This window comes from Gnatocerus cornutus, chromosome 5 (assembly GCF_029298725.1).
Source record: "Gnatocerus cornutus isolate USDA-ARS CGAHR chromosome 5, icGnaCorn1.1, whole genome shotgun sequence".
In the NCBI taxonomy this organism is placed as follows: Eukaryota; Metazoa; Arthropoda; class Insecta; order Coleoptera; family Tenebrionidae; genus Gnatocerus; species Gnatocerus cornutus.
Genome location: NC_142237.1, coordinates 15987984 through 16006917, shown reverse-complemented (window position 1 = coordinate 16006917; position 18934 = coordinate 15987984). Strand labels below are relative to the sequence as shown.

The window sequence follows — 18934 nt, the reverse complement described above, 5'->3', positions numbered from 1 at the left end:
CTTGTTGAATGGGTCGAAGCAAGAGCGTGCGCATTGTTATTCGTATACGGCGCGTATATAAATGTAAGGGCGCTTACGACGCTGTCTCAGTTGTAATCGCGTCGCGACGCGCATATAAACTTACCGTATCGCATTGTTTTCAGGTGTTTGCTGCAGTACGTGTCTTGACACAAAGCGACAGAGGAGCACGTTGTATGTTTACAATGTAAATTGGTGTTACTACTTAGATTGCATGATTGATAAAAATATTTGCATGCTAAAATTAGCGCTCACACGTGATTTGTCTAAAACTTCATGAACTTGGTAATGTCAAGCTAATAAATCTAAGAATGATTTTATGACTCTGGGAATTTTCTCTCATTCAAAGTTAATTCGGGGGATCATGACAATAATTAAACTTGTCGGAGGATAAATTAAGAAAGTTACAAGAAACTTTCAATTATGCGACGAGATTACTATGACAAATTTGAATACAGTAGTTGGTAATTAGTGAGGCTGCCGGCATTGAAAGCTTCCTTCGTTAGTAGGTTTTCAACTATTTTAATCAAATCTTTTGTCTTTGTTGACTTTGTTTTGTGCGCTGCTGAAGAAAAGGACAGCGGTTTAACCCAACTAGCAATATTCTTCCTGAAACTAATGAATTCTGCTCTGTTCGCTTGATCGATTCTTTAATTACGTGGGTAGACTTCACAATCTTATATTGACGTCTTTTAATTAAAAACTTCAAATCGGGATCGACGACTATTTAAATTTTCGAAAATGATAACGATGATCAAGATTCAGCCCCTTCTACAAACGCGAAGTTCTAGTTAATTAATTTAATGTCTTCAGCCGTCGCGCAATTTTATGCACTGAATAAATCAAAACAAAATAGCTGAAAAGAAATATCGCCATAAAAGAAAATGATAATAACCTGGCGCCTCCACCATTTTATCCGAATTATTTCGCTGCTCAGAAAACAGTTATCAAATCCTCCTACCTTTTTAACTTGACTCCACACTCGTACATTCAGATATCCTAATTGCTTTTTAAGCAACTTTCATTTCACCCCATAATAATCCAACTTTATACCTACAATCCTATTAAACCCATTAAAACTTCTGACATAATTTTGTGGATTTTACCACCGAAGCAATCGGTTTGTTGTCTTCACCTAATTCGATTTGTTCTTAATTCGAGTGGTTTGGCTTCAACTCCAGCTCCACTAATATGCTAATTTCTAATTTGTGCGTGTAAATACTTGTTAACTTTGTTGGTTTCAACAAAGTTTTGCCGGCGTACATTTATAACTGTGTAATCTCTTGTACTTCACCTTATTTTGTTAAAATAGTTTCTTGGCATCTTTAGGTAGGAACGCATCTAACCGTTATTTATTGTAGCAGTAAATTATAACACCTTTACTGCTCTTAAAATTATTTCTCTTCGTGTAAACACGACCATATTTACTAGATTCGTGTAAAATGTGATTTATGGGTTCATATTTTCCCAACTCGAGCTTAATTATGTTTGGAAATTATTCCGATAAGTTTGGTAATAATGGTGGGAGTAAAATTGTGGGATTTTGTATAAAAATGTGAGGTATTAAGGGAAACGCCAACGTTTGATTAAATGCAAATCCTTGCAAATGGAAAAATTAAAATTTTAAATTCAAACAACACAATTACAAAGCGCCAATGCTGCAATAAATGAACATCTAAAGTGGAATCTGAAAGTGAGACAAGCTTTTGATTACCTACTAATAAACAATTTCGTGTTCATGAATAATTTAAGATATTTCCAAATGATTCTTGCCACTGGAAGTATCGATATAATTTTATTATCAAGACACCCACTCAGCCAAGTTCAAAATAAATTTGTCGATCCACTAAATTCTTAACATAATTATACGGAATTGATTTTTTTAAATTGTTGATGATGGCAAACGACCTTTGTAGAGCACACCTCATCTATAATTAACAAGCTTTAACTTGGGAAATGTGTAGGTTTAACCCAAATGGTGGTATTTCCATCATTTGTAGAATCCACCGAGTAGTGTCGAGTATTATCATCAATAATACAAACATCTCAGCCCAATGATCCTTGGTTTGAGCTGATTATTATGTACACGTGTTAGCAAATAAGCAAGTTGGGTTTGTAACTGGAGCTCGGTATAATAGTTAATCTTCTCATCAAAATTGAAGCACTCGAATTTATTTTAAAATACACGAGTTATCTCCGGCATCCATCAGCCGTAAAGCCATGTTCAAGTACAGCAGCAATAAACCTGCACTTAACGTATTTGCCCACTCATATCTCCGGCCATGAATCAATCGAAACCCTCTTGGAAGACAAAATACCAATCCTCCACCACTAAAATATCGTCAAAATATTATTAATAAAAGAAAGTGAGGAATTTCTCCCTAAAGACGACCTCGCTATTATGAAATACCTATAAAATTCAAGTGCCGGTAAATCGACTTTGGGTCCGATAATTATTTTCTTATTGTTTTAAAGGCTCTTTGATCTCGCCGTTGCATACCTGCAACCAATATTAGACTCGTTTGCATTTCATAAAGCTCGTCATGTCGTTATCCTTCAACAAAGCTTTGTGTAGCAGCTTCATACGTGATTAGGGGAAAATATGTGGCTACTTAGAATGTTATAAAGTAAAGAGTGGATTTTGGTGCGATGGATATAGTTCTCAATTAAATCATTTTTAAGAAAAAATACTTTATTAATGTTTCTTGACACTACGTACTTTAAAATGGCGGTCAAATGTCTTTTCTAGAGTCGAAAGTATACTTATTGTGCTTTCGTTTAACACTAAATTTCAAAAAATTAAAATTACCATATTTTCAGAAAAATTCAAATTTGTTATTTAGTCTCTATTTTGAAATATCTGGTTCAAGTCATAAAAAAATATTTGTATGCAAAAAATGAGAAATTTTAACACTCCGTGTATTCAAAACTAAGTATTTTTTGTTGGAAAAATGGAGAAACAAAATTCCGGGTGGTTCACTTCACTCATAGTGAAAATAGAGAATTTGAGATATTCTAAAAATAGATAGGGAATAAAAACATTGCATTATCCGATTCATATTTCCTACATTTTGTTTACTTCTTGTCTCAATTTGTACTTTAAGTGTGTCCATAAAATTTGCGAATTTGCAAGAAAGCCCAGTTAACGAAGACACCATTTCAATACATTTACATTTTTACCAGAATTCTCGCCTTCTCTTGCGTAAAACAAGCCGACTGCCTACATAAAACACACAATAAAGCGAACCACCCCATAACTAATTTAGTTTAGACAGTGGGGGTTGTAGGCTCATTCGAAATGTGCATCAGACATGCAATTTGATTTCGTTTCCTAGCAACACCCAGACGATGGCCATTAGGTGTAAGAAATTTATATTGAAATTGCAAATTGGTCAATTATCGATTATCTCTCTTCCTCATTGAAATAGTGAGTATCCACCCTCTAACTAGTGGTAAAAAATTCAATTTGAGACTCTCGCAGCTTTATTAAAATGTAAAGCGCTTGCAAGACAATCCCAAAAATTCTATATTAAACTTAAGCAAATACACATGTATGCTGCGATATTATGAAGCTAGACTTTGTTTAAAGTTGGGTGTTATTTGATATCAGATCTAATAATGGGCCCAGTGTGGCGTCTGAATATAAGGCTTTTGCCGCTTCTTCCTGACATTCGGTATTACTGTTTTATTTAGAGCTCGACGTGTGACTCGCCTTGCAAAGATCTTTCAAGAATGCAGATGTTGACATTAAATTACGACAGACAACATACATAATTCCGGAGACTTCTTCAGATACTCTTTGGGTCGTATTTATTTGATTCGATTTTCAAAAATTTAAAATTGGGCTGTATCGTAGACCCTGGAGCGCCAGGTTCCACCTTACATAATAAACACAAAAAGGGCGGTTGCGCTTGTTTGAAATTTAAAAGAGTTTATGCAATGACGCAAAGTGAAATAGAAATAATTTTTGTTTACATACAGTACCCTTCTTTCCCCTCTTATTAGCCCATTTTCCCACGTACACTTCCATAACTTTATTAATTTCCGACGTCCATAATTTCTGCCATAACTAAAAATGATGAAACATAAAAACACAGGGTCGGCAATTACTCCGACGTCAACGCTTCTTGTTGCTCGCAATAAAATTCGATATGATTCTGAATTTTTCCACGTATATAAAGTAAAGTCTGTAAATTCGTGTACGCTTCTTACGTAAATTTTCGGCCTCGCGTGTTTGACATGAACTGCAATTACAACGTCTCCAATGAATAATAAAACGATAAATTTTCGTTTAATAATTTCGTGAATGATCTGAAGATTGGATCGATACACATTCGCATAAAATTCAACTTGTGCCATGCTAGAAGAGTTTAGTTTCCACACAATATTTTATGCTTTGGATTTATGGTCGTACAATCTACTTTAATCCATGTGTTTCCCTTGCGTTCTACCGGTTATGACGTCATCAGATCATCATAAATGTTAAATGTTCGAGGGGATCTTTTCTGTGGAGCCAGCGCTTGCATTGATGTCATCAATCTCTGTCTACGATATTGCGACAAAAATTGATTCTTTAGTACGATGACGACACTTTAACGCTCATCAAAATGTTAACTTAACCATTAGTGAGTGCATTCTGGTTTTAATTTGGGGAACAGATTTGCTTCAAGAGCCCCGGGAATATTGTAATGAGAGCAGAGACGTGACGTCACAAGAAGTAAGCTTTCATTTAGTATGCCTTTGACACGTTTTGCTCAAGTGCTCACAGCCACTACTCTCTCTCCGCCTTGTTATAATAATAACTGCGGATTCGTCCCTTCTAGACGTTTACCAAGAGAATATCTTTCTGAGAGTAATTTAACTGATTATGATTTCTATAGTTTCCATTCGTCGAGGACCCAGACGATTTTCTTACGGAAATTGGGATGACACTGTGACATGTCACGATTATACTACTGAAGTATTGGATAACTCCCGGCGAAAGGACAGGAAAATTCAATATTAACTCCAAGATGGAAGCCGCTGCTTTGTCCTTCTCTACTAAGAGTTTTTTCCTGTTATTCAGGGGTGCATCTGAAATAGACAACGGGGAAAAGTCGATGACTGAAACTATTTTCATGCTATCTAGAAGATTGGAATAAGCTGTCATAAATGTTATACAGATCTATATCTGGTTTAGATTGTTGCGATTTCAGTTGAATTCGAATTGATGGTTTCTGTTTTAGGAAGATGCATATTTGACATAATGCAGATATGGTCACTTGGAAATTCTTTTTCACTGTAAAACAATTCTTCTATCCGGCTGTCATGTCGGACAAAGTCATAAATTTTAGAAAAATATTGGACGCGCTCTCGGTTTACTGATGCAAGGATGCAAATGCTTGACCGGGTTTCAGAGATTCAAATCTTCGAGACTTCGGGTTAAAACGGCTAAAATAAAAATCTGATACAATTTATAAGTGTAATATAACTGTGCTGTTTTATATGTTTACTTTTACAATTTTCTCCACTTGAAATATATTTTGAAACTATTTATAAAAATTGTAAGAATTAAAAATCTATAAATTCAGAATATACGGAGTTGGGACAATATGGGAATTTTAAAGATAATAATTTGAATAATTTGTGTCTGGGAATGTGAGATCAAAGATATTAATTTTTAATTTAATTAAATTTGAAAATTAATAATTTCAGATTATTGATTTATTCAAATCCGTCTGTTTCTAACATTTTCTTCTTTTCAAGTATAGCTAAATAAAATCTGGACAATTGTATAGAAAAAAAAATATTATTCTGACATCGATAAAAATATTTTACAATTTAGTATTACAGTTTGAACCGGTTAGACGCATGAAATGATATCAATTTGAAAAACTAAACTTTAGCCCTTGAAACAGTCAACTACCTAATTTGCAGAAATTAAAATTCTAATTTTTAGCTATTGCAAATATCTTTGTCTCTGTTCTCAAATTCCCAGTTTTAGCATAAATAGTTAATTTTAAACGACCTGCTTCCCACTTTTTCTAAAGTGATCGACTTTCACCTCACTTCACACGTAAAGAATGTGCAAGAAACTCCAATTCTCACGTGAAAACCGTTCTTAATTAGAAGTCACAGAAGTTGCAACTAAAATATATAGAAGCAATTTTGCAGTAGAACTAACTACATTTAGAAGCTACGTGTAAACTTCTACGAACAAACACATAGATTGGTACTGACAAAAACGTTATTACCTCGTATAATAAAACTAATTAAACGTAAATAAATTTACGGAAGTTTCGTTAAATTAGTTGCACATATGGTGCAGTAATAAACTATTCAGTTTTACAAGCAGCACTTTGTGGAATAATTTTGCGTTTTAATTAAGGTTACGTGACCGGTTTTCGTGGTGGTTCGTTTAAAAACCAAACAATGAAGGAGTTGACTGAAGAAAGGTGTTGATTGTTTTGAAATTTCAGTGTTTCAAGCGGTTATCATCTATTGTGCTAACGTAACAAAGCTTTCGACATGAGCACGGATGTGTACAACCTGTAACATGACAGCTATGCAATTACAATAATGGCGAATGTGGCTATTAACTGATGAAGAAGAAAGGTCTAAAAGTAATAAGGTTTAAGGATCTAATTACATCTTAAGGGCGATATAAAATGAACTGCAATACAAACGTTAATCACCAAAGAAAATAAACAGTTTTTCTTGAGTAAATTAAGTCGAAACAACGCTTCCAAGTAATTACTCGGTAATAAGAAATTTAATGAAGAAGAACGCTGAATGAAAGATCATCGATTGTATTTTCGGCGGAGGCGCCGTGTCTTGAATCGAAGGGTTACTGGCCCAAGGCACAAAACCTAAAAGAACATGCAACTCAATCACCATTGGATGAAAACACGAAGCTTCAGTAATGAGAATTTTCCAAAAAAAATTCACGAGAACTCATCGATGAGAATTCTCATTTGTTTCGCGGAGGAAATAAACGAGTTCAGTTTGAAATCAACTCGTTTTTGTTGAGCTGTTGCGATAAAAAACCGCCAAACAGCTAACGAACACGGCTAAAATCTAAGAGATGTGTATCGAAGTGTGAAAGAGGTGGGCGAGGATAATAAAGTATTGCTGTGTATCTTTAAATCGTATAAAAAACGTAAAGTACGCTGCTTTTATAGAACCTTCGATAAATCCGGTTTTGGCTTCAGAGGCTGCATAATTCAGGTAGTCTCAATTTTGTTTACGAGCGGACCTCAGTGCGAGATTTTACTGTTAGAAACGGCAGATTTATTTGGATTATTCGGATTAGCCGCTTGTTTTTTTAATAATCCATCTAACATATTGAATTTCAAACTAGATTACAAATAATTGCGTTTGCTATGTTGATTTTATCGAAAACCGTGAATGGTTAATATTTGTTATAATTAAATTGTGTTGTGAAACGCACTCAGAGTAACACAATCATGACCGACATAAATTTGCATTACCAAACTAATTTTAATATGCCGGATTATTTTTAGTATGAGTTTAATAGATTATACTAAAATCATCGTAAAAAAGAAATTTTTGTTGGAGAAATATTATTTTTGGCCTCATGAATTGTAAACGTCAAATTAACATTCAATTGACATCTTAGGAAACATTAGATTTACAAGCGCCCTGGACGTTTACACACGCCGTGCCGTAAAAATTGCCCAAATCGTCTGCTCTTCACATGCGTTTATAAATTAAAATCACTTTACCATAATGAAGATTGATCACCAAAGTGGAATCTACCTAAATTATTATCTCAATTAAGACAATATTTCTATTTTTAAAGTAATATTAAAACGTTTTTTATACAGCGCCATCTTGTGTACTTTTTGTGCACCAACTACAAAATTGTATACAACAAATTGTAATACAAGAGTTGTATTAAACTTTTTGGCCGAAAAATTTTAATTTAAATAATTGTTTTTCAAAATTCATGAGAACTGTCACATCTGACATTTATAAATTTATCATCTGTCAATTCTCTCAATTTTGTAGTTGGTGCACAAAAAGTGATTTTAATTTATAAACGCATCTGAAGAGCAGACGATTTGGGCAATTTTTACCGCACGGCGGGTGTAAACGTCCAGGGCGCTTGTAAATATAATGTTTCCAAAGATGTCAATTGAATGGTAATTTGACGTTTACAATTCATGAGGCCAAAAAGTTTAATGCAACTCTTGTGCGTTAACCATTTTACAGCGCTCAATCATTAAAGCACTCCGGCTACGCCGTCGTGCTTCAAACTGATTTCACGCTGTAAAATGTAAGTTACCACACGCGACTGTAAATAACTATTTTAGTTGGCATTAAAATGGTGGATGCGCCGGGTCATTTTTTTTTAAATGGTAATTTTACAGGCTCTGAAATTTATAGATTTAAGGAAAACTTTCTATCAAATGTCCCCAATACGCTGAAATCTTCCCCAATTTTCGATTTGTCGTTATTTTGTGTAAAATCCTATTACAAGCCAAAGTCTATAAAAACGCAATGATTTATCGGAATTTTAAACTCGCATCCCCGACGACGTCGGCGCCCATGCGAATCAGCCCAAACCGAATCACGTTCCACGAGTAGTTTCTTTAGGATTAGATTCTCATAGCGCATGCATTCCGGAATTAGGATATTCTCAAATGGAATGGATATGTCGTCGCGAAACCTCAGTTGAAGATCGAATCGTGCATTAATAGCTCGTTTCAGCCCATTGAATCAATAAATGCTTTATACATGCTGATATATCTAAAATGACCACTTGAAATGCAAGCACAAATTGACGACAATGGGGCTAAATTGCTTTCGCACCTGCAAGCGATAAGTAATCAAATTATCTCAGCGGCGCGCTATAAAGAGGAAAGTGTTCAACTATTCTTTTGAGGTTTAAAGCAAAGCAGATAAATGGGTGATGGATGATAGAGGGGGATTTCCACAGGTGCCAAGATTTGGGTTTTTGGGGGTTTTAAATTCCATGTTTCGCTAGTCTCAAATTTATTATGAGTGGAACCGACAGTTTTTAATTAAATATTTAGTTTATGGATTTGCATCGGGTCAAAGCGGAGTTATTTTAATTTGTTTTCCGTTAATTATTTTGTCATTTCCAATTGAACAAACCCAACTAGATTGTAACATTTATCAATCTTGTCGTTTCAACAGTGGATTCATTCCAAAGACAATTTGAGTTTAATTCGTTTAAACCTTACTTTGTCAAAATCAACCACTAGACTCTCGTCCCATAACTTTCCGTCTTATCTGCACTTCTCCAATAAGGAAACATGAGTGAAATACGATGTTTGCTGCAAAAGTGGAACAGAAAGTTTAGTAAAAAGACAATTTACTACAGACTTGCACATCTATTTCTATCGACGTACACACGTTCCATCAGCTTCAGCGATATGTGAATTTAAAATGTCGTGGCGTCGCGACGTCATTTTAGCGTTATCGCTAAATCGCTTCTGTCGGAAATAGAACAAGGTTCGCCGTTATAACTATTATTCACGGTATTTCAATAGAATTGGGAATTAAAGTCAGACTAGACGAGTCTCTGGCAAGTTTGCTCGTACTCGCCGATGATAAGAGCTTGTTACTAAGTTTTGCTGGCACAGTCCCATTTAAATTCGATTACTGGATGACTCGACTAACTCTATTGTTGTGCTAGTTAATTAGTGAGAGATTGACTTTTAATTACTTGAGCTATTACGTGGATTTTAATACACCAATGTCCAAAAAATAAAATTTTCCCAAGTGAATTAATTCGTTCATGACCGGGCACTTCATCCGCCCCATGTTCCGTCGCATGAAAATCAAAGGAAGCGAAATGAGGCTTGACAAAAAACCTACTCAACTTTGCGATCAAACGTCGATAAAGATTCCTTCGGCGGGTCAAAGTTCAAAAGACCTCAAAGTAGCAACAGAAACTTTATTTAATCTTCGGATTAGTCCTCCCTTCGACTTCTTAATATCTTTAAATAATGTTGAATGTAAAATTCTATTCTAGACGCTGCTGTATAGAAAGTAAAACATTTCTCGGTGTCGTAAAATTAATCAGGACAGCACGTTCTATTCCTCCCAAGACAACGCTTTAAAGCACTGAAAAGGCACAGGCATAATGGCCGAGAGAAACGACAGAATTTCGAGGATAATGTATGTAAAAACTATGCCGAGTAAGATGTCAAGGTGAGATTATTGTGATCTCACTTCTAAATTCTGTTTAACATACTTTTGACTTCCATCCTCTGATTTACTCGGATTTGAGAAGCAGGGGTTTATCTTTTCAGTTCGTTCGAAGGTGTTTATAGGAAACTCGCTTTTAGCATCAGTTAATTTTTATTAAAAACCGCGCTAACAAACGAAAAGCTGCAGGGAGCACGTTTGTTAGAGGAATAAATAACAGGTCATCAGGAAATCTGCTTTTATCTTTTATAAGACACGAAAAAAAGGTGCGGGGTTTAAAATTATTTTTCACTTTGACATTACAACGTTATTTCTTGCGGCTGTGGCGATCAAACAGATTCCAATTCTGATGAGATTTTGGAGAGATGCGGTTTATTAGGGTAATTATGTTTCTGCGCAGTTCTAAATTTGATAAAATTAATGGGTATCGGGGCGTTCCTTACAAATGCGGAGGAATTTTACTGCTTGATCTTATTACAGGTGAACTTTATGTTTTTCTTTTTAATTTAAATTTAAATAACTGTTCGATTTTTAAAGCATATTTTTAGGTTCTGAGCACTTTACTCGTGGGTTCGCTGTGTCTCGATTTTCTTGAAATCTCAGATAATTTTAAAGATTTTTAAAGAAATTTATGTGATTTCTGAAGATTCTTAAACGTCCATCAAATTCTCTTAGAAAGTTAAAAATGTTTAAGATATTTCCAAAGGATTTTAGATTTTTAACATTCTCATAGATTCGTACAATTCTTGGAGAATTTGAGGTGATGAATGATGCTGGTTTTCAAAATTTATTTTTTAATTTTTTTTTAACATTTTCGCGTGTTAAATTGCAGTTTTCTATGTTAAGTAAGTTGTGAAAAATGACATCCAATTGTAAGTTCAAAGTTATTAATTTCGTTTAAACTCAGACACTATAATTTTCTCGCATTTTTTTCAGAATTTAGTGGGATCAACGATGTGCCCTAATTGCGCGGATAGACGGTCGAAAACTGCTTTCCTCATACTCTTAAATAAAAAAGAAATTTTTTTCGTAAATATTTAAAACATTTTTCGTAGGATTAATGTTCCAAAATGTTATTTCTATCAAATTAGATATTTCATTTATGAGATTGTTTAATTTAAACTTTCAAAACATTGATATATTTAATGAAACATAACTGCAGCTGAAACTGGTTATCTTTATTCAACAGGATAATCAATGTTTTAATTGAGTTGTAAAATAAATTATAAGCTGTCAGTTTTATTCTACCAGGATATTATATTATCATGAAATATGCTCGTTTCGAATTATTTTTGTGATGTTATAAAAATAAAAGAGCTATAATTTATATTATTCCACCATTGAAATTTGCATGAAATAAAAAAATTACTCTGTATTTATAGTTTACATCCTCTTTCATTACAATCCAATGAACTTATACATTTTGTTACAGAATTTTGCTCTAACCTGTCACCACAGAAATCTCTTCAGCGACGACGGTAAGTTGGACCTTGTAAAGCACTTTATGGCGCCATAAAATCGCGTCGCGCTTCAATTAATTTGTGTCATTCTAGGCATCATCAAAAATTCAAAATATCCGCTTGAATTCGATGCTTTATATGTCTGAAGCGATGCCCTATAAATAAATGCGTGTTCCAATGATTGGGATCTCCATTAATCCTGGTCACGTTTCCAGCTGTTTGTATGTTTGGGGCCTCCGAATGGTGTGAAATTAAGAGCTACATTTATATGGATATGAGAGTAATTCGCGTTTGGATAATTTCTAGATACGTGATAATCAGAAAGCTCTCGGCGCCTTTTAATGGAAATTTAATTTGCTGTCAAATTTTTTAATTGAATTCATTTAGTAATTGGCCTTTTCTTGTCTATCACAAGTGGAAGCTTCCGTATAAATATTTTGTTGAAAATGTTGAAATTTTTATTAAATCGAGTTTCCAACACGTAACTTGGAAGAACTTAACTGCCAAACACGTGCAAACTTTCCGAGATATCCTTGTCATAAAATTGAATTTTTCAATATTTTTTGCCATCGGAAACTTGTTTAATATCTCCGTTTGTTTTTTATTTGAAAGGGAATAAAAAATACTCCATCGCATTTATTGCTTTCATTTTTTGATGTAGTTTTAATGTTGCAACATTTTGTACCGAAAGCTTCAGGGAGACGTGAACAGCATCAAACTGACAGCACAAGCATGTACTTAATTTCGCGAAGTGCCGCTTAGGTTAATCTTTCGGGATTTTACTTGGGGAAATAAATAAAAGTGTAATGGAACATGGAATGGCTTGTTACTTAAAGATGAATACAAACTCGTTTTAAAAGAGGTGTGCCGGAAGAGGTGGAAATTAATCCCATCACTTTCAAATACGGCTCTATTGAGCTAAGTGGTTTGTGATAATTTCCACGTTGTTTCTAAATAGTTTTTGTCCGGTAATGGGGATCTGAAAGCGAATAATGTTGGCCTTAGTCCCTTTATGTGCTCTCTGAAAGGACTGCAAATATCAACGAGCAAACCACATGCTGGTCCCACAGGGTGGGAACAAAATATAAAATTGTTCTCCAAGTTCTTGTAAATTCGGCGGGCGCAGTTTCAATTAATTTAGGGTGTCGGAATATATCGCAATGTTTGTCTTGTAGCTGAAAGAAGACCGTTGATTGCTTCGTCTTCATTTTCAGTTCCCCTTGTTCATTAGTTCAATTATATTAGCGAAAATTTCCACTTTTTGTACCCGAAATCAAGCCCATGTTTCTTTATTTCTCCAACGAACTCTAATTAAAAGAAAGCGCAATCTTTTCGGACGCGTTAAATTAAATTAAAAACATTAATTTGATTCATTAGTGTCGTTTGTCTGCTTCACAAGACACTTATTTCAATTGGAGTCTCGTCTTCCGATGAATATTGATGTTAACAGAATTTTCCTGCATGGAAACTGCCTTAAGCGCCGTTTTTCCGGTTGACCTCTTTTGTCCATCCTCATCCTCCACTTTTCCATGACCTGCCCTCTTGACCCCTCTCACAACGTCGCGACGCGTGTTAAGACCGTGATGTATGAGCGTTGTCTATTTGCATGCCGATGGTCTACACCGCCCATTTTTCTTTGCTTTTTACAAGTTTCCAGCACAAAAATATTTCACGGAAAAAAGCAGAATGTTGTGTTGATTTAAAGGCGGATTTTCTAGTTAATATTTTACGTGGCGAGGGGAGAAAATTTCAAAGAAACGAAAGTGTGAGAAGGGTTCGATAGCCCAATGTGATTTGTTTGATTGCCAGCGCAAATAAACGGACAAAGAGGTGGATAAAACACGGAAATGCTAATTTCTATTGTCGGTATTAGAAATTTCGTCTTTGACATGGGGGAATATTCGGGATTACGTTTGTGCGAGGTCAGTTGGAAAACAAGGGAAGGACGTACATCCCTAATCCCGCTCGCCACGTTTCTATTGTCGACCACAAAGTTGCACAATGTGAGATTAGCATTCATTTAGGACCTGCACCAGAGCGAAAAAAGAAATTAAACAATGAACGGATTCGTTTGAGTTGAGCTCTGTTTATTCAGAATTCCATGAGGAAAACGGAATTAAAACTAAAAGTGAGATCCGCGTTGATACGCTCACACTGCACGGAGCAAAGCCCGAAATACCCTTAGCTGCAGTAAAATGGTTTAATTAAAAAAAAAGTATTATACGGGATGATAAATTGGACGGGATTAAATGATGAGTTGCTATAAATGTTTTCAGTTGTTGCAATTGGAAAAATTCTAATAAAGAGTTGTGTTTAAAATTAGTTTCTCTCGCTCTCTCAAGAGCTTGCAAAAGGACGCGCTCATGACGGAACAGTCCTGAATGCAGCTTTGATTAAACTATTAATCTCTTTTTCAAACAAAACAATACAACTCTAAGCACTGCATTAAAATGCAAATGAGACATTCTTCAACATTTTTGAATAAGTTTCCTTGAACAAATATAAATCTGTCGTTTTCTCGGAGTATTCAAATCAGCATTCAAACGACGGTACTTACGGATTAACATGCAAACGTGTACTTCTAGAAACAGTCTAATTATGCGATAAAAGAGTGACTGCTTTTAAAAAAGACGTTTTACGCAAGCTCCCAGTCCTTGATAAACATCCGCCTAATTAATCCTTCGCAACGAGATCGTACATGCAAACATTCTTATTTATTTCTTAATCAATTCAAATAAACTCGGCACTGGTTTGAATTCTTGAACAAACTTTACACGAACCTTAAAAGCTCGAATTTAAATTTCAATATGTTTTACTTTAGCACAGTTGGGGAAATAGAAGTCGGAACTTTGTCGCGTTGCTTTGCAACTTTAGTATTACCCAAACAATGTGGCTGCAATTTTATTTGGGAATTTTTATTCGTTCTTGCATACAAAATTTCTGCCCATTGAAGTTGTCTTTTTATTCAAAACTCCCAGTATTTCTTCGATTCAATATACTTTTTGTGCAATCTAAAGGAACTACACTACCACTATATCAATACAACTCTGAAAAATATAAGCGATAAAGTAGCTTAACGTCAAGGAACGGCCATAACAATATTGCTATCGTTACACTGAGATCACCGATTCCTACACAAGCACCAACGTAAACGTGGCACTAGTTGAATACAAAGTGTAAATTCATTCAAATTTTCCGCGTTTTTAGATCATTTTTTAAGATAGCACTAGTTTTTAATTAAAATTATTCTTGCGGATCAATACGTCGACGTACAAGATTCCAACAAAGCTGTCGAAGCTTTCGGGGAATTTCGATAGTGCTGAATCATACATAGTCATGTTTCGTAATTTTATTAACTTGAATGAAACGCCCACTCGGAAAATCAATAATGGCAAATCACAGACTGAACTTTTTCACGAAATGTAGTGAGCAAATTAGAGAGAGTTGCTATTCATTAGAACGAACGAGCAAAAAATGAGAGGCACTTCAAAAAACCCACATTTTCAATTACATACTTGTTCACGACTTCATGCAACACTGAACTGTAATTACGGCAAAAAAGCTCTGATTTCAATAAGACGGCGCCTCCACCATTTTTGATCTCTCGTTAAAAAACGTGATTTGATCTGAATAATTCAGGGAATAATTAGTTTAATTTTAGGCCAAGGTACATAAATCACCCACTAATGTTCCTTAGTGTATTGGAAACTAAAATCGTCGATTTAGTGCTACAGTCAATTTTCCTATCTTAATGGTATCCTTCGCGCATCATTAAACTCTTTCAAATCCATTTTCTAAATATATCCAGCCTATCTGTGATAATGAATTGCTACGTTTCACGTTAACTCCTAAAAAAGTTATTTTTTAACACCCACCTAACTGTTTCCTCGTCTTAACAGATTGATCGGACTGTCACTTCTCCGAGACGACGGTCTAGAATAGGTTGAAAATCCAATATAAGAGACGCGAACAACTCTTATCTGCTTAAAGTTTTCAACAACTACAGAAACACGACGTTTGGCAGATTAAGAAATTAAAAAGTCCCTCGTCTGTCAACGGTAGTCAATTCCAGTCGTACAACGAAAAAGCTGCTAAAAACTAATTGGGGTTAATCTCGCTCCGAGGAAAATCCATGCATTTTTGCAGTGAATAATTTGAAATTCCATTAATTACGGGATTAGTGAGGCACGACGAGGTATGACAAAACGTCGAGAATAATTATCTTCATATTGCGAGCTTGTCTGGGAAATGTCTTTTAAACCTGAGTTTGAAAAATGGAAGCACATAAAGATAATCGCTTTACGGACTAGAAGGAAATTTAATTCGAAATTCCGCGATGTTTGGGCTGCTCTGTTTCTTTCTCTGTCGGAAACATTTTCATAAAAACTCGCTTTATGGTGTCATTATAAGTCTGCTCTGTTCTACATTGCGATATATTTAACTATTTTTACATAATCCACCCGTTCGGAACGCAAATGACGGTAATTTGGCGGTTTTTATTGTTTATTTATTACGTTAAAGATCAACGACATCGTCTCAAAGAAACAATGCATTATGCTTTATATTCTAGACGCCACCTTTGGGATGTACGGAGGAAAAGACATCCGCAATATTTCAGTATGAGTGTACTCACTTGGATATTTTATAAAATTCCAGGTGCATGCAGTGGTTACCTTACCGAATTGAAATGTGTAGAGCCAGAGGGACTATCAATATCAATAAGAAACAACGACCCATTTCGTTTTATTTTTAGAACATCTCAATTCGACGTGATTGTTCCAAATTCAGCGTGAAATATACCTAATTAAAATTACCCCTCTAAATTATCTCCACAGCCAGGCTTTAATTTCCGTTTGTAAATTACACAAAATGCGTCCCAAATTTTTTAAACGGAATTATTTTTGCTGGGTTAATCCGAAATCGTAAAATGACACAAAACCCGCGGCTTTGGGAGTAATTAAGATAAATAAGAGAAGAATAAAGTGTACTTAAGTTCTTCGTGTTAATTATGTAGAGCTTTCTAATTAACATCGAAAAAGTTTTCCAGCCGCAAAGGACGATCTTTCGAATGAAATTTACACGAGAACGCAATTTGGCCCGTTGAAATAAATTAATTTATTGCTTTACAAGCGACTTTTATTGCCGTCGCTGACGTATCGCCAAATCAAAGCTTAATCTGATGCGACTTTAATTGCATCGTCGATAATTCGCCGATTTCAATAGCCGAATAAATTTTTACAAGTCGCTGAAGATGATCGCTCGGACGCTTTTAGGCCGAACGAATTTATTTCGTGCTAATTCAACCGAACAAAATCTCGAGTGCGATGGAGAGGAAGAAAGAATTAAAAAAAGCGAACTCAGTCTTTTTATCGAGTACAGTTATTCGACTTTTTTTTCATTACCTTGAGATAATATGTTAATAGCCGCGTCCTTGATCTCCTGGTGCTCCCATTAAAGCTCCCAGCAGCATATCCATCATTTTTATTAAATGCTTGTTTTCCAGGCTGAATCAATAAAAGTTTCCAGAAACTTTTTAATTGGGTTGTTTAATTTTTTTACTGGAGTTACCTCTCTGTGTAAAGAAAACGAATTTGTTTTATTGGGAATTAGTATAAAATGCAAACACATCAAAAAAACGAGAAGAGATTTATCGAACCCTCTAGCAAAATTGTGGGGGCATGTAATTACGTTTTGGGATAAAGTAAACTCATGTGTGCTCTTCTGTAAGATTAAAGAGGTTGACAAGTAGATACATATCTCCAGTCGTTTGTCAAATTTTTTCAAGCTGAATGTGTAGATTTAGAAAATTGGTTGATTTATTTTAGTGTTTTGTATCACTCTGAGGGCGAACGCTTAGATGGGAGAAGTTTATGAAGAAAGTTTTTGCAGAGTGGCATTTCCCGGAGTCAAATGACTTTGGAAGTCGTGTTTGTTTAAAGCGGCGAAAATGCCAATGCAACACTAAACCATCGCATTTCCACGTTTTTTTGTCATTTCGACCGGTTGTCTTTGATTCAGATGTCGAAGGTAAACGAAGCAAACGCAGAGCATCTTTGGCATTTGGGAATTTAACTTCAGCAGTTGAGCCAATTTGCCTGCGGTTGTTTTCGCGGTTCGTCCTTCGAACGGATTGGGTTTGACTTTTGCGTATTGCCTGAAAGGACATCAGGAAAACGCACCGAGAGGAAATTACGTGTGGTTTGGATTATCGCGTTAAATTAAATGTTTAGCTTCCAATGGGAAACACATAGATAGAGAGCTTACACGACCTGGCCTTCACTTGCGGTTTCGGATTCAAATTGAGTCGAGAAGTTTCGGTTATTGCTTTCCAATGGTTTAGCCGTGGGAATCCGCGCTAATTGGGCGGTGGGGATAATAGAAATAGAAGAAATGCAAAATTGAAGATTTTTGAGCGCTAATTGGGGTAGACGCGATAACAGAGAAGTGAAAAAAATGCGCGGAAGAGGCGATACTTTGCCGCCTCATGCCATCCATTCTTATGTATATCCAGTGGGAAAATTGGAAAGCAATAAACCCGAGAGTGGAAAGTCTGAAAACGGCCGTCCCCGCCATTTTGTGTTGTGGTTGCCATTTCACGTACGCTTAATGTCGCCCACAAATCTGAACGATATATGCAACGGAGTCGATTATGTGCTTCGTACTTCATGCTTCACTGCTTCGATCCGGATTGATGTTTCGGTTTTCACCACGGAATTCTAGATAAAAACCGATTTAACAATGACATTGATTTTCCCATCCAAATATATTTTATAGAGTTTCGTTGATCACGATAGCGGAATCCACCCTATTACTTGGCCAACACTTATTTTCTTTTTACACGGGTTATAAAAAGGCTGCAACACAACCATAAATCTTAAGCAGAAAAACAACGGCAGCATCGGAGCAAAATACAAAATGTCGGATCCAGAAATGTGTTACACGGCAATCAATTATTTAGAACCTATTCTCTCTGCGATGTTAGTGGCGATATATATTTATATATCCCTCTGAGTCTGTCTGATATATTGTGAGGGCACTGTGATCTTCGCAATAAGCTATTATCTCGGACCGGCTTCAGAGGCAGAGATAAATTTTAACATTCAATAAAAAAACTCTCAAATTGTTCGCCCATTTGGTACGTCACAGCGAATAAAAAGAATTTGCCTGCTTTTAGATTGCGTAACTTAATCCAAGCCTGGCTTCACTTTTTGCCACTTTACCGGATTATGTTGTGACATATTTTGGCAAAGCGACAAGAATTCTAACTGTTATCACAT

The 18934-nt window shown here is 35.4% G+C and overlaps 1 protein-coding gene across 1 annotated transcript in view; it reads left to right on the top strand.

Moving 5' to 3' along the window:
* Nucleotides 1-89: 89 nt before the first annotated feature.
* Schip1 (Schwannomin interacting protein 1) overlaps nucleotides 90-18934 on the top strand; it is an 85780-nt gene continuing 66935 nt past the window's right edge. Inside the window, exons 1-2 of the mRNA XM_088036113.1 lie at nucleotides 90-192; nucleotides 11630-11675. The gene's annotated coding sequence lies outside the window, so the exon portion shown is untranslated. The remainder of the gene's footprint in view (nucleotides 193-11629; nucleotides 11676-18934) is intronic.